This window comes from Apaloderma vittatum, unplaced genomic scaffold (assembly GCF_000703405.1).
Source record: "Apaloderma vittatum isolate BGI_N311 unplaced genomic scaffold, ASM70340v1 scaffold19816, whole genome shotgun sequence".
Classification (NCBI taxonomy): Eukaryota; Metazoa; Chordata; class Aves; order Trogoniformes; family Trogonidae; genus Apaloderma; species Apaloderma vittatum.
The window spans coordinates 36,975-52,460 of record NW_009720294.1 but is presented as its reverse complement, the minus strand read 5'-3'; the positions used below and the strand labels follow the sequence as shown (position 1 = coordinate 52,460).

The 15,486-nt window shown below is 41.0% G+C and overlaps 1 protein-coding gene across 1 annotated transcript in view; it reads left to right on the top strand.

Annotated features, from left to right (window-relative positions):
• Positions 1-7,106: 7,106 nt before the first annotated feature.
• LOC104275119 (guanine nucleotide-binding protein G(s) subunit alpha) overlaps positions 7,107-15,486 on the top strand; it is a 35,416-nt gene continuing 27,036 nt past the window's right edge. Inside the window, exon 1 of the mRNA XM_009870979.1 lies at positions 7,107-7,201. The gene's annotated coding sequence lies outside the window, so the exon portion shown is untranslated. The remainder of the gene's footprint in view (positions 7,202-15,486) is intronic.

Genomic DNA, 15,486 nt, shown 5'->3' with positions numbered 1-15,486 from the left:
TCTTTATCCACCGAGTGCTCCATCTGTCAAAGCCGTGTCTCTCCATTTCAGACACAAGAATGTCACGTGGGACGGTGTCAGACGCCTCACACAGGAAGACTACACGTGTAAATGTGCTAATTGCCCTGGGGGCGTGCTTTTTGGGTCTACAACAAAAAGTGCCCTTGGGCATGAAAATTCTGTAATGTACAAAGACTTGGAAGTGTGATGATAAAAGTGCTTCTACAAAACCCCACAACTTTGGTATTTTAATTTACATCCTGTCGGATGAGTAAAGGGTGAACTTGGATGAGCGTGGAAGGTGCTACAAAGGAAAGAGTGAAAAATACTGTGATCTATTTTACGTTATGGTTCTGCTCTTTGCTCTTTCTGCATGTGTCCCTCAGTACTAAACTCAGTTCTTTTTCATCACTCCCGTACCAAGTAAAATATATTGTAAAATGGTTAAGTTGTGCAAAGTTACCTGTTTACGCGCAGCCACCTGTGACTTCCCGACACAGACACTTGTATGTGGAACAGAAGAACAGGGAGCGTTAAGAAGCATATGACAGAAGGAAGTGTTGTGAAGTTCATGAAGTTAGGATGGAATTTAAAAAAACATGTCAGGTCTCAAATCGTGAGAGAGATCGGCAAGCACAGGCCTTTTCCCTCGTCAGACTCGAATGGAGGTTGGCGAGAGCTCGTGTGGGAGCGAAGGTGCAGGGATGAGCAGGTACTCGCTTGTGTTTGCTGCGTGCGGGACTTGGGCAGTTTGGATCCTGCTGTGTGGAGTTGTGTGTTGGTACATCGTTCAAGTATTGTGGCGGTTTTCAACTCAGAACAAAGGGAAAAAAAGAAAGGTCAAACTTTTCAGTCTTAAATACTCCCCATTTTCCATTCCAGTTTAATTTGCATGACTAGAAATGTAAAGATGCCGTATGCAGAAACCCAGCTTATTTCAGCATCGTTCGGCTTTTCTGAGCACGAAAGACCATTGATAATGAGACTGAATCCTTGCTGAAAGGATTTCTGACTGAGTTATGGGAAGTGCTGAGCACTCTGGCCTCTCCCAAAGAGTTTTGTGTTCAGCTCTGGACCCATGCCAGTAACTGGAGAATATCTTCAACTATTTGTAGGTATGCGTTTCCTTTGTGATACCATCGGCATATTTTCCCTAAAATAGCAAGCAGCGATTAACACGTGTTCACACTGTTAGGAATGCAGATGTTTCCCTAGTCAAGTAAGTGGCTTATTAAACTGTCTGATTTGACAGATTTAATGTGTTCTCCTACCCCTGCCCAAGCCCAGGAGGAGTGATAAGGTGCCATCACTTTCCCTCTCTGATTGGCCTTATGGTCAATAGCAATCACTGATTTGTTTTGCCTTGCTTATATCTGAAATCAAATTTGTTGTGTATTTACCTCCCCTGGAAGGAGAACTCGGTTTGGGCTGCGCTGCCATCCTGCGACCTTGTCTTGTTCCAACGTGGTTCCTTCGTGGAATGCAGCAGAACTGCCTGACTGTCAGGAAAGTGAAGTTCATGTGCCCCCACCTTGCAGAGGGGGTTTGTGAAGGGCTTTGAAACCAGTGGTCGGTATTATTTGTCAAAGCTGAACATGTCGGGAAGCAAATGTCCTCCAAGATACAACTTTACAGTTGGAAGCTGGTTTGGTTTGACCTTTAATCATTAGGTCTGTAAGGGGGTGACCTATTTAAAACTCTTATTATGAAACGTGCAGCTCCATGGGACAGTGAACTTTGCCCGGGAATCGAATCCCAGTTTTAACCACAACATTATGTAATGGTTGTGCACACCTTTCAGTAGGTAAGGTTTTTTTTCGGTGGCATTGGCTTTTGCTGGAATTAGAAAATAAACTGTTCTAATGACAGATCCACCCTGTATTATATTTTACAAAGAAAAGGCAGTGTTGCATGTCCGTGCTAAGGTTCCTGTGAACATGGTGTCATAGTGGCAAGAACTGTGCCAATGTTTTTCCTTGCCAACATCCTAATGCCTATAAACCATTGCTTCATAAATATTTTTTAAAATTCTCTTGAGTATTCGTATATCTGGAGGGAACAAAACCTTGTAGACAGTATGTCCAGTTTCCCTCTTTCATATTCTGCTAATATTTTATCCTTTTAGAATGCCTCTCAAAGCTGGTCTTGGTTCCTTTATTTTTTTCCCAGGCCTGGAGTTTGTCTCTTGAGGATTACTTTTTTTTAACAATCAAAATGCCCAACCTCCCAGTTCTTTAACACTTTCTCTGGTTTGACTTTTAATGAAACCACTGTTTGTTTACCCGCTTTCGTTTCAAATTGTTGAAATTTTCTAATACAAGTAGGTTTTTGACATGATTAAACTCTGCATTGCCCCTCTTCTAATCCAGAATTGTTTCAGTAAGATCCTCTGGAGCACAGTACTGTTTTCCAAGCATCGCTTTTACATGATGGTTTCTGCTGACCTTTTTTTTGGTGTAGGTTCCTTTAAGTGAATGCAAGTGATTTACAAATGTTGCCTATTGACTCCCTGTATGGGGAAACTTGCAGAAGGTGGAGAAAGTGTTTTCTAATAAATAAAATCGTAATACTGAAATATGTTTCTTTTCACATAAATAGGACTTCTTCAGTATCGCGGTGTTAGGGTAGGAGGAGAAATGAGGCTTCCTAACCATCAGCAAGTCATGGTCCTTGATACTTCAGTTACCGAAGTAAGACCAGAAAAGGTTTACTCAGACAGTGGATTTTCTCAAGAGTTTTTTATAGTTTCGCAGAAGCGTAGCCTGTTAGTTGGGGATTGCGCCTGGAATTCAAACTATGCTCCTGCCCAGCCTGAACACATTCAAAGTCAAGCCCTGTTTGTTCTGTTCACATTCGTGTTACGCCGGCATCGTCTTCCCCGAGTGTTCTGCACAAGAGTTTCTCCCTCTTTAGGGTTATGTTAGCGCTTTGCAAAGTGTGAAGTCTGGTGTAGTGGTAAATAAATGCTACAATCTTGACATTATTCTTAGGAAGAATTCACTTCTCGCCTTCCTTGGCCATGCCACCCTGTCATCACTCTAGTTGACGTTCGTTGCCCTACGCAGCTTCAGCTAGAGTTTAACCAGGATCTTGGGGGTGTGTTGTGTAACGGCAGCATTTCTTTTTAATGGAATAGGACATCACTTGAATTTTTTTTTTTTCAGTTTAAAGTATGCACATATAACGTTTAAGCCCTGTTTATTGTGGAATGTCATCCCAAACCAAATTGTTATTTAGTATTGTTGTGTTAGGAGTTCCATTTTATAGTGCAAGATGTGTTGATGCTGCTGTAGAGTCTGTTATATTAGAATGTGCCAGCAAATGAATCAGTGTTATGGAAACAAGAACCAGACATGTAAGGACTAGTTTTCTGGCTATTTCTTTTCAGGAAATTTGCCTGCTACTTTCGGTTAATTTGTTTCCTAACTAATTATTTTTATAGATCTCATACAAATTAGACCTATTTAACTTAAAAAAACACACCCTGTTGCTAACTTGGTTTTTCTAGTGGCCTCTGAAACCCCTGTTTTACCTAAATACATAACAAATCTTGTGGTTTTACTTGCTTTCCCTGAGAGTAGCCCCAGGCTACATTCCATGACTCAGATGGGATGCTAAGGATTTCTTATGTTATTCTTTTTTCTTAAATATTATTTCAGAATTGTGGTTAGTGTAGGTGTATTGGAGAGGAAGGAGAATCTGGGTTTTATGCAACTACTATGTCTTAATTCTAAAATCAGTCACTGGTTTAAGCAGGCTTGTAATAAAGTGACAGTGGAACTCCATTCGCCTGGTTCCAGCTTTGCTCTGGTGACCACCTGCCCAGTTTACAGTTCTGTAAGCTGGGCCAGCAGTAGTTCCAAAATATTTGATGTGGTGTAAAGACAAAAGGTTGTTAATAAAAGGCCTTCGTATTTGGCTATCACAAGTCATGGAGTTCAGCTTTAAAGGGAAAGTGAAAACAAAGACCAAAGAAACCCACCCAAAAAACCTCTGCTGTGTCTCAGTTTGATAATCTATTACTTGCTGTAGATGCTGATTTTGAGATGCCAATAAAAAGTTCAAAGAGTGTGAACTTAAATTCTTTCTCCTTCCCACGTGGGCAGTTCGTAACACCCTACTGAAAATACCGCATAAGCGTTGCTGAGTACAGTTCAGATTAGCAGGACAGAGTAAAGGCAGTATTAGGTATTTTACTGTTCATCTGACCAACAAGGCACAAACATTGATCGGTATCCCATTACTGTAATCCACATATTTTCTTAGAAGAACTGCACTTAAAACACAAGGAAACTCTTGTGACCCATATGTAACTGTTCTGTTAAACTACATCTTAGGCTTTTTATTATCGATGTGTTTATGCTAGGGCCAGGAACTGGATTTGCTTTTCAGCCCTTCTTAAGAGTCTGATTGCAGAAACTTCTCCAACTGTTTCTCCGCAAGGTACAAGGGAGTTCATGAATTGTTTGAAATAATTGCTTTATATCCATTCTAAACCAGAGTGCCATAGTTGTAGTGATAAACAGCAGTGGGGAAGGACTTTTGTCTTGTTTTTTGTGGCAGTTGTACTCTGGTGTGACTTTTTTCGTTGAGGCAGTGCCACTTTTCAATTTAAATGTACATTGGTTGGTATTGAAGAATCTTTATGATTTATTGCATTTTCTGTGAATTGATCTTTGCCTAGTTAGTTTACTCACTGTAGTGCAAGGTGAAGCAAGTATTTTGGGGTCTGTTTGGAGATAACTGGCTTGGCAGATGCTGGCCCCACGTAGAAGTAGATGTCTATTTTAGAACCATATCTCAATTAAGTAGCTGTAGCCCGGTGTAAGTTAGCTTCACTAGGTGGGAAATTTAAACAGGGTGTGTAGCTTTGAATCAGTTGCTGTATGAGTGTGATGTACATTGACAATTCGGGTTTTTTCAGTTCTGAGCTTTGTAGCAATAAGTTGAGTGAGTTGTAAGGGGTTCTGTGTTAGACTACTGTTACCTTTAAAAATCAATATATAAAGCCACCCCGAAATGGGTTTGATTCAAATATGGTGAGATTCCAGATAATTCCCCCTCTCTACTTTCTCTTCCTACTCTTTGCTTTGATTGGAAGGTTGGAAACCTTCAAAATTAAGGCATCTGATAAACATTATTCCAGCAATGGGGGAAAGCACACTGAGGACTGGAATTACGATTTTGGTTCATCATTTACTTCCCATAGCAGTAAATGGTCATACAATCTACAGAGACTGAAAATCAAATGAAATCTTACCTACTGGTGGAAGAAGTTTACCTGGTCTGTTTGTTCGTGAACAGTTCATAAAAGCAGGGAACAAAATGAAAAGATACATCTAATACTATATATAAACATTATGAAATCCTTAAAATCATTTAGAACATTTTTAAACCATAGAGAGTTTAAATGTGTAGCGTGTCCTTACTGTCATTTGTGTGGATGTGCAGCTGCTGAATATTCAGTGGCAACAAAAGGCAGATCCAATTTGCATTTGATAGGCTGTGTCCAGCGCTGGTGTTCCCAGCTGAGCGATCAGGCAGTCACATACGCATCTTAGACCTGCCAAAAAGAGGATGTTTGAAAATCTTCATCGCTGAATTTATTTTAAGGTGCCATTATTCATCTTTTAAGATGCCGTTTAAAGCATTTACAGTTCTGGTACAGTTCAGGTATTAGTTAACATTCTGGTAGGAAAGTGAATTTCTTAAGAAGCCATTTTCAAGTGAAACCTTGGAAGTCACATTTGGATGTGACCCCTTCACTCTTAGTAAAACAGTGCAAGAGACTAATATTCCAAGAGGGGGAGTGATTCCAAAGCAAAGTTACTAGGGGAACCTTGGGGCACTAAAATGACTACTTAAAACAATGTGTTCCTTTTAACATTCTGGTAGGAAAGTGAATTTCTTAAGAAGCCATTTTCAAGTGAAACCTTGGAAGTCACATTTGGATGTGACCCCTTCACTCTTAGTAAAACAGTGCAAGAGACTAATATTCCAAGAGGGGGAGTGATTCCAAAGCAAAGTTACTAGGGGAACCTTGGGGCACTAAAATGACTACTTAAAACAATGTGTTCTTTTCCTTTAAAATACTTCTGTACAGAAAAGGGGCGGGGGTAGAAATAGGATATATACAGCAACTATTCCAAAAGTCATGTGCTGTCCTAGATGCAGAAAAGCTGATTTGGAATAAGTTACCTGAGCCACTTAAAATCAGAATAGAAGTATTTACTTTCAAAGCTCTGAGAGAGAGCCAAGAAAAGAGATAGCTGTTGGTAAAAGTAATGCCCCTCAGTGGTGTGTCTATTGAAGTCATTAGGCTGCTGCTGTGCTTTCCAAGTCTATTCAAAGTTCTTAGACTGATGCCAGAACTTCTGCGTATTGCAGACACCCCTCTGCAGCCAAAGTGCAGCTTTTATGTGCAGAAACGAATGGGCTGCTGGTCGTGACTTAGAATTGTGTCACAGGCTCAACAAAACTGAAGCACTGTGATTTTGGCTATCTGCTCTTGTGTCTGCCTTATGGTTTTTAAGATTGACACGATCAAATCATGATCGAGCTTTGCATCACTGTCTTTCTTCTGTAGTTCAATATCCTTCTACACAGTAAAAGAATAAATTCTGCAAATACTTTAAGTGATAATTAAGATACAGATGTATGCATAGTCCCTGAAGATCCCTGTTAACCTGAAAAGTCAAGTAAAACCTCATTGTTACTTGCTACCTTTTATGCAAGGACTACTGAGAAGTAGTGTTTCATTGAAGAAGAAAAAATCTTGAGAGCCAAATAAATATAATGTATAGTGGAATTGTGAGTTAGAGAACAAATGTTACCAGATAGTACTGATTATTAAAAATGCCAGCAGAATTCTCATGGATGAAAATACGTAGTTCAAAACGATTGAGCAGCAGTTCTTTAAGCGTTACAAAAAGTTAGGAGTCAAAACAACTGAGAAAGCCAACGGAACTTGTAGTCAGGTTCTAAAAGTGAAGTTTTTTGTTAAATTACCATTTACCGTTCATTGCAGCGGTAACAATATTTTACTGTGTGCTGATTTTCTTCATGTGTAATCCATTTTGCTAATGCTGTTTTTACTCTTCCAGGAGTTCTATGAACATACAAAAACGCTTTGGCAAGACGAGGGTGTGAAAGCCTGCTATGAGAGGTCTAATGAGTATCAGCTGATTGACTGTGCGCAGTAGTAAGTATTGTTCCTTTCTGCTGTCCGTGGGCTGGGGTGTGCAGATCTTTTGACTGAACGCTCCCGACAGTGATTTGTATGGCTCTGGTGCTTACTTTGCCTTCCCTTGGAAAAGGAGTGTGCGCTACGTAGGGAATCCTTGGTAAGCAGCTATTCAGAGGTGGGAACAACTGGCATCCAGTCAGACAATAACGCCTGTACTGAAAACCTTGGAGATGCTTTCACATGGTCTTAATACAGGCTGACACCCTGATGTGGTGGACAAGTGTGTTGTCTCCCAGACCAGATTTCCTGCTTCTTCCACTTCGAGCAGTTCCTTTCCGAAGGACAGCTTCAGATACCGCAGCAAGTGTTAGTAAGTGGGAAGGTACGTTAGTGTGGAACGTGCCTGTGTCTGTAGCTCTTTTTTGAGTGCAGTTTATTGATCTGAAAACAAAAAGATGGCAGCGACAGTCATGGGCAGCAGCCTGAGATCAGTCACCAAGACTTCTGATTGTATGCCCTCATGCACATGTCAGGGAATGATTCACTCTCTTCTGCTATTTATACAACTGTGATAATTAGTATTGTCAGGAGAGACTGCTGCCTGTTTGCAGGTATTTATCACATACAGCAATACCGAGTGCCTTGGAATTTTTCTGTGGCAAGATGGTTGTGATAGTTGTGACCATTGCTTTTATTTTTGTTGTGAATACTCAAGCACAGGAGGACTTAAATGTGGAACATTAATGGTTAAAACTGCTCTTTGTTAGTTTATATTCTCTCTCCACTTCTTTTGGAGAAGCTGAAAAAAAAGTTTACTGGTCAAGGAAGTGCAGGTTTCTCATTTCATGTGATAATGGACAACTGCACTTTGTCTACTGCTGGTCTCTTAAAGAACATTTGACAAAGTAAAATTTGTTAAGGTTCTTGTTTTATGTTTATTTAAGTAGACTTAAAGGTAAACCAACAATTAGCTTTGTTTGGAGAGAGACCAGGGAGCTCATTTTACTATGACTTGCGCAGTTCCAGGTCTTTAGGAGCCTCTTTGAAGTTTTCCATTGTTTCCATTGTGGATTTGTTTGATGTGTAGCGATGTCTTTTGCATGAGGTGGCTGACGTTTGATAAGTCCTCAGAGGATCTTTTTGCAAGTCCTCAGAGGATCTTTTTGCAAGTTCAATTGCTGCAAAATAAAAAAGTACTGCAAGATTTTCATTTTCTGTCAAGTATCTGGTAATTTTTGTCTTTGTAGTGTAAAGCTGATAGAAATGGGGAAACCTGGTTTTGTTTCTGGCAGCACCTGGTTATCTGTTTCTGGTTGGTGTTTGTTACTGGTCAGCATCTATGAGGGGAAGAGGCGGATGCTGTTAAGCACTAAGGGAGGTTTGTGTTGCCCTTCTTTGAAAGAGGAACACATTTTATTTTGCCCTGAATGCTCAGCAGAAAGCTGAAATTCTTATCATCTCTGACTTGTGGACATTGGGTCAGCAAGGGGGTGGCCTACAGGATGGTTTTACCATCCTGCTCCGTCTAGTGGAACACTTAATTCTACATCCTGGGCTGCAGAGCCAGAAATAAACCTTGTACATTGCTGATAAATTACAGATTATTTTCAAAGATACCATTGCTGTCATCTTCTAAAAATATTTAATAATTGCGTTTATTCAATTTGATAGGAAAGTATACGACATTATTTTCTTGCAGAAGGAGCTTTCTAATTGTTAGTTTTGGTAGTTCTTGCCCTTTCTGGGATTTTTGATCTGCAATGGCCTTATTTTTAATAACAGAACATGCAAAGTAAAAGTTTCTTAATGGCAAAATGTCTGCTCGGAGGTTGATGTCACTTTGAAATTCTATACCTGTTTTTATCACATTAAATTTTCAAGGGAGCTGACAAAAATCACTTCCTGTAAAATCTGACAAGATTGATACTTTGAAATTAACGTGGTGAGCTCAATCTAAAAGAAAATTTAGCAAGGGCAAAATGGAAAATGTCGCTGAGATTTATCAAATGAAGACTCTTTTGATTTGAATGTGCAAGCTACTGGCTGCATTCGGGCTGGTAGAAGTTAAAGTTGAGCAAATTGTCAGTTCTGTCAGAGACGAGTCTTTGGTTCTAAACACTTTCCCCTTTTGAAGTCCTGTTTAAAAGGTGTATTTAAAATGGAAGGCGGAAAAGTGGCTTTTCTCTTTCAAGATCGATCCAGCTTCCAAAAATCCCTTCTTTGTCTTGAAAGTTGAATAAATTCTTAAATATTAATGGTTTCTTTGTTTGGTGAACTACTTCAAAATCCTAAACAATGCTTCCTGTCCACAAAAATTAACTTTTTATAGTTGTTTCTAAACCTTATGTTTTTAAACTGACATTTTTCGAGGTGTGAGTTACTTAGTGTAAAGCCTGGCTCGGTGTGGGCTCATTTAACTTCCTGCCTTTTTTAACGTGAAGGTGTTTTCTCTTTTGGAAGGGACATGATTATGTATAGGAAACTTTGCAAGGAGATTCTGCCGAACATTTAAAAATCAATTTTGTCTTTTAGGAGGGAATACTGAGGGCTTACCTAGTTCCCTTTTGTCTGATGTTGCCATTTTTACACTTGTGCTTTTCATGGATAAAAGCTGCCTCACCACGCAGGCAGCTGAGCTGCAGTCCAGCGGAAGGTGGAGGTTTGAACTCTGGCAGAGTTTGTGCTGGAGAAAGGGAAGAGGCTGAGGAGTTGGGGCTTCTCCAGACGAACAGAGAGGAGAGGGACACTTGTTGCTTCTTGTCCTTTCGCGGGACGCGGGGGGAACAACCATAATTCACAATGCGTTCATCTCCCTGGCTTGAATGTAGGTATTTAGAGTCTGGCAATGGAGTTTTTCACCTGCTTCTGAGCAGTGACGTGAACTGTAACACTTCTTGCTGACTCACGGGGAGTGTTCGGTGTCTCCCCATCAGAAGCTAACGTTAATACAGGCTTTGGCTGTTGCTCCACCAAGTTCCTGGAAAAGGCAACTGTACCAGAAGCCTGGCTTTCTGCTGAACTGCACTCGTGCTCTGCGGAGGTGTGAAGCTGGGAGGCCCGGGCAGCGACCTCGTCTGCTGGAGAGCCCTGCTGCTCTCCTGCCCTTTATCCTCCAGCTCACTGCCTAAAGCAAAATGTCACTTCGGAGGAACCCTGTTCGTTTGGAAAGAGTAGCTGCCTCTGCTCACCATGAGCTTTACTGCACTTCCTGCCTGGGCATATTTTACAGTCTTGAGAGGCAGAGAAAGGAAAGGAGACTCTTTCTCTTTTCTTAACTGGGCTTACTAGGTAATTAGTTTCAATTCTGCTTATAGAACAACACAGTCTGCAAGGCTGTCACCTGTTTCTCTCCGGGAGGAATGTATTTTGGCTTTGAGGAGGGAACTTGAGCTATGAGGAGACCAGATTTCATTGTCTTTCCTTCTTGTGGGGATGTATACAGAAGAGAAAAAATGTTTGTACTGAAGCTGCCATGCGATGTGGCTCTTGTCTAATAACAAACGGAAGAATGCAGAAGTGTGTAGTATATGGAAAACCCCAAATGGTGATAAATAAATGATTTACCATCCTTCATATTTCTTCCCTGAAGGCACAAGATTGCATTTTAGTTAGAATATATTACTTAAGAGTATAGGAGCCATTTCCACTGTAATGTGCCAAGAACTGTTTGTCAAATATCTGTCAGATATAAACAAACAATCTCTCTGAAGTGCTGCTGTTGCTAATACTTCTCCCTGGGTTTTCATCTGAGGAGCTCACTTCTTAAAGCCTCACAGGTACGTGCTGGAGTAGCCAGAGGAGGTGGGATCTCTCCCGTACAAACGTGCGGTTTGTGGCACGAGGGCATGAAGGACGGCGGCAGCGCCCTGTCAGGTCCGAGCCAAAGTCTGGGGATGTCCTGAAGAAAATCGCTTTGGTGTCAGTAGCTGTTGGATGAGCCATGTAGCAAATCAAAAACAGAGCCTGGTTACAAAAGCCTCCTGGAGCTTTTTCTAGACTTGCTCATATTAGGCAGAACCCACGGATCCTTGACTTTTCGCTTTCATTAGCTTTGGCCAACAGTTTGATTTTGAGCTTCATTTAACGCTCTGCTTTCTCGGGGCGTCTCGTGGCTGATGCTTCCTGGTTTTGGCCGGGGTGGAAAAGGAAATAATGGGAGAGACAGTCTCTGCAACTCATTTCACACCCTCCGCTCTCAGGAAGGGCTGGAAGTAGCATGAGGGAGCCCGTTCTCACGCTATTTCCTGCCGCCGGCCGCGCCGCCTTCTCTCCCGCTGCTGCCATTTCGGGGAAGGAGCAGGCGCGGGGAGGCGGCCGGTCGAGGTGCAGAGTCGCGTTTCTCAAACCTCTGCACCAGCAGAGCCGCTCCGATAGCTTGAAACTCTGCCAGGCTGCTCCAGAAGAGTTTTACGAGAAGTATTTTTTAAGATGTTTGCTTTTAAAATACTTATCAAAGAAAAGGGGGGAGTGCAGCTATTAGCCGACTGCTGCGCAGGGCTGCTGAAGGCTCAGCACATGTGGACGCGCTGGTTTTTCTTTAATTTCTAATTGGTTACGGGTTGTAAGTTGTTTGTCTTTTTATTAAGATTTATGGTGTGATTTATTTCTGGATTTGCCGACTTGGAGAAAGCAATTAAGAGCCCTGATCTAAGCATTTAATGATTTTCTTCCATGTTGATTTCACTTCGTGACAAAGTTCCCTTCATGGAACATGTAGTAAAGTGTGTTTGCTGAAAGTCTCACCTTTTTAAATAGTGGCTGATTTATCAGTGGTGCTACTGTTTGCCTGGTTTCTTACTCATATTATTTATTACCTTTTTTTTTCTTTGTAATTTCTTTCCACTCGATCCGATTTTGGCAGAGTAGTTCTTCTTTCTCCTCCAGCCCTGCAAGCTGTGCCTGCAGATTCACGTTCAACAGGACAGGAATTCCCCTGGCCTATATTCCTGGCATACATGAGCTTCTTGCGGACATTAACAATTATATCGTTAAACATTCCCATGAGGAGGAATAATATTCATGTCCCCTTTCACTGATCTAAAACTCGTGAGCTTGCCTACTGCTGCGAGTTCTTTGGCGAGCCAAGTAACAGACCCAGATCATCTAATTTCTAATCTTAGTCTGGATTGTAAAACCCACTTTACTTTATTCCAGAGCACTTAGAGATAACTAAATTAGGGGCTTCTCTCCATTCTTAAGCCGGATCCTGTTCTTAAGATGGTGACGTTTCAATTTTTTTAAAAATAATTAAAAATATACAGCTTGGGTTATATTTTCTATAATATCCAGTGGGCTGTTAGATACAGAAATAGGTTGCTGTAAATGATTACTTTAGTGAAGTCTCTACCAACAAAATCAGTCCAAATATATAAGTAGCCGAATTCTCTCTAGCTATTCCACGTGCCTGCCCTTTCCTGCGGACTGTCGATAGCAGGGATGTGCCTGCTGGCAAGTGCTGTGAAAACCAGATTACCTAAATTTAGCCAATAAATGGATTATGAATCCAACACATGTTCCCACTGTTGTCACAGCTAATCATAAATTCATAATTTCAAGCTACACTCAACCCCAGATAAACTTTTCTGTCTTCAAAATAAATTACATCCTGGTACGAAGCACGATAAAACAAAAGGTGTCCTGGAATAACTCGCTTGAGTCTTAGGAGTTAGGAGCATGATAAGTGAAAACACTAAAATTGATGAGCCATAATGGCAGAAAGACCTTTGTGACTGCTAAACGTGGCTAATTTCAAAAGTCATAGCACAGGCTTCTGAGGTCATTCTGAATTGTTGTGAAAGAATTCAACTGTTTGCCCCGGGAATCCCATTTCTGCCTCCACTTTCGCTCGCTCTGCCCCACATCTTCATTCATCTGCCACTTTTATTTCTCCTTTGTTCTACACATCTGTTAACGTGTCAGTTCCTTTCTGGCCTTTGGCTGCAGATGCAATTTCCTTTCCCTGTCCAGTTATAAATATTAGGGATTTGCCTTGAGCTGGAGGCAGGGCCCACCTGATTTGAAGAGCATGAAAAAGCTGTGTTGGAACTTCCCTCCCATTTTCTTGAGCCAGTCCTACATCCAAATAGTCCCATTTTTGCTTTTTAGATGAAGTACATCACTGGCTAATTCTGCAAGAGTTAAGGATAAACCGCAGTGCAAGTGTTCATGGGTGGCTGATTTAGTGGAAATGGATGTTCCTTTCTCAGTGGGTCACACTGGCTTCCACATGCAAGTGGAGCATTTGCTCACAAAACAGCTATTTCTTTGCTCCAGTAACAAATTCACGTGCACAAAATTTGCTCAGGTTAGACTCATGCTTGCTCAAGAATATTTTTGAAACTTTGGCGTGAGTGTTAACATTTTATTCAAATAAAATTTGTATATAAAATAGCAAATTTCTTCGGTGACCTTAAGTAGGCATCCAGATGATTTGTTCAGTAGGTGGCTGTTTTCTCTGACATACAAGTTTCATTTTGAATGGCAAAAGCACATCGAGACAGTCTCTTGAAGGCAGGACTAACCCACAAGCATATTGACGTTCTAGTTAGCTGGTACAGAATACTCTGCTGAGTCCAGCTGGCAGTTCATTCAGGATGTGTCTCGTAGCTAAGGTTTTACTTTAGCAGTCTGCTTTAAAACCAAATTTAATGACATGAAAGAATGTGAATGTGTGAGTAACTGCTACTTTAGAAACCTAAGAATGATGCAGCTTCATAAGATCATTCTGTGCTAAGAGCTGGCTACGGTTCAAAATTCTGCAAAGTTGTTCTGGAGCCCACTTTCTTGATCAGTTGCTTATAACCATACGTTTAATTAACACGGAGTTAAAAATAGTTCACTAAAGAGAACAGCAGATTCCGTGTCACTAGTGGTAAAAAAGGCAAACTGTTGTTTGATAGGAACATTACGCTTGCATCTCCAGATGATTTTAAGCATTTTAATAATGAATAATACAAATAAATGACAAAAGTGTGCATAAGCCCTAAGATTTCTATTTCAAAAAGAGAAAGAAAAAAGCAAATGTCAGATGCATGTTTTTGTAATTACTTTCAAGTCTGTTTGATTCAGTAGTATCTGGACTTCTTAGTCAACCTATTTCTGGTACCTGTCCGTGCGTCTGCTTTGGTTTTGTGCCAGCATTCGCGGCAATTCAAATGCCGTGGGGGTTTTTTTTGTAGGTGAAGAACTGAAGTGCAGACAGCAGGAGATGGAATATAAGTCAAAATCTTCTGTTAGTTAGACTTTTACTCATTTCTCCATTTTAATGGCATCATGTTCCCGTTCCTTCCCAATGGTCCCTTTCCCTGTCCTCAAAGTTTTTGTTGTGGCATTAATTAACAGTGTGAGAGAATATGCTAGAAATACCTGAGAAAGCATCTTTTGTCTGCGGGAGCGATGCTGACAGGGGGCTGCGTTCTGCGTATAACTCTATGGTTTGTACGCAGGTGTGTACCTGAAGCTCGACTTACCTGGGGTTAGTTAAGAAAAAAAACGTTGAAGATATGTCACCTTGAAAAGTAGTTTTTCCACATTTTAATCAAGGAGATGTGTGGGGTTGCTTATTTTGATTGATTTTTTTTTTTTGGAGACTTCATAAATATTTTTCAAACAACTAATGCGTTAGTAAACAAGATTTGAGGTATGTGTTCAAAGCCCTGACTGAATGTGCAAAACCGGACTGTTTTGAGCCATTAATCAGTGTTGTTAGAGACTTGACACAAAATAATCTATTCAAGAAATTAGTATGTCGTGTTGTTAGAGCACTGTTAGAGGCAGCTTCTACCATGGCATGGCTGCACAATTTTGGTTTTCTTTCTGTAAACACTAAGAAAAATTCTCTAGCCTGGATTCGTCCTTATAGGAACTCTAAAAGTAGATGGAGTTTCTCCTGCCGTGAGTCAATTCATTAACAGCGGGTTTCACAAATACCGCTGCTTGCGTAGGTTCCTTGGTGTTCTGTCGAGCAGCCTTTCGTCCTCTGAGCGCTGCCACGCGGTCCTGAAGCGGGGGGATCTCACTATTGTAAAAAACACCAGGTGGGGCTCCTAGTGCAAAGCTGGGAAACACACAGTTGGTGCTTTTGCTGCAAGACAGGCCCAACGTTTGACACGTTCAGAAAGTCGGACGATGGGCAGAGCTACGTAACTGCTGAAAACTCCAAATGCTTTGGCTTGCCTTCACTGTAGGGGCATCTTGCACGTGGTATTGCCCTTTTCTCTGTTGTTGGGGGTTTTTTAGATTATTTTCAGTGTATATAGTGAAATACACGTATATGTGTGTATATATTTATATATATAGTA